The following is a 1,302-nucleotide window of genomic DNA, read 5'->3' on the forward strand; positions in this document are numbered from 1 at the left end:
CTCTCAGATGTACTACTGGGTTAACACTTTGGGGTTTACGGATACCTACAGTTCAGAAATAGAAGTTGTACCAAGAAGTTATGGAAGAATTCCTTTGGGTGTGGAGGTCATATGTCAGAGCAATCATCTTTTTTCTGAGGCAATAGTTAGGGCATAAACAAGCAATAGGAAGGACATTTCATAACAACACTAGCAACCGTACTAATTTGTCCATATCTTTAGTTTAAAATACTGAGCTTGGACCTAAGAATTTGTTTAGGCTAGTTTACCTCTTAGACAGGAAGAGCCTTCCAATATTTTACATAGCCTGTTCTCTTGAATTTTTGTCATTTATTGTGTTTCTTTCCATTATTCTGTATTTTTCTCTCTTGGTATACTCATTAATTGTATTTAAATGCTAATTTTTATAGTTAACATTTTAATATGTTTAAGCATAGTTCATACATCATAAAAATAATTAAATAGAGTGTGAGGCAGTTTCTGTGTTTGATAGGAAAGAGAAACCGTGCATCTGCTTTGCACATGGTAACTTTTTTGAGTCCAAATAAGTGGACAGAAAGGTCTTTTTGTGTTTTACACTACTGTTCCTCTGTCACACTCATGATGACTTTTCCATTTTTTGTTGTTTAGAGATGAAATTTTCCCTATCCCTGAAATAAGGTTTATTATGCAAAATCTATTTCCTGGCACCCTGTAATTTAACAGACATAGAGATATCTTCCTGGGTAAGTAGAAGATGTACAGTCTTCAAATTCATTTGCACAGGCTGAATATAATATCAGAAGCCTCAGGGGATAATGTTTGCAATCCCTGAGGGGCTTTCTTAAGACAAAGATTGCTTGTCTGAGATATTCCTTACTAGAGGTTTCATTGTCTTGCTTAAATTATGCATTTATGAATAAAGTACCTTACCCTGAAGTAAAAGAAGCTATAAAAAGTAACATGGAGATCTGAAGTATTTACATCTGTACAATGTAGGAAGGGGAACAGGGCAGTATGTAAGCATAGGGATACTCCCATCTGATGTTAGATTCAGTCATCTTGTCCTAGGAAAACTGAATGTCATATCTTTAAATCAACTTTAGGTTGACTTAATAAATAAAATTCCAGTAGAAAAGTACTGTATGGATGTAGCCAGAATATTTTGTTTACACTGATTTGTATTTTTCCACCAGTCAAATAAATAATTTGAGGTACTGAACTGAGACAGTACAGTAAAAGGGATTGGTTTGAAGAATAATGTGAGGGGAGTATATTCTCAGTGAAGTAATTTACTTTCTGATTTTTTTTATTTACCTTTGG

Source organism: Geospiza fortis, unplaced genomic scaffold, assembly GCF_000277835.1.
Source record: "Geospiza fortis unplaced genomic scaffold, GeoFor_1.0 scaffold40, whole genome shotgun sequence".
Lineage (NCBI taxonomy): Eukaryota > Metazoa > Chordata > Aves > Passeriformes > Thraupidae > Geospiza > Geospiza fortis.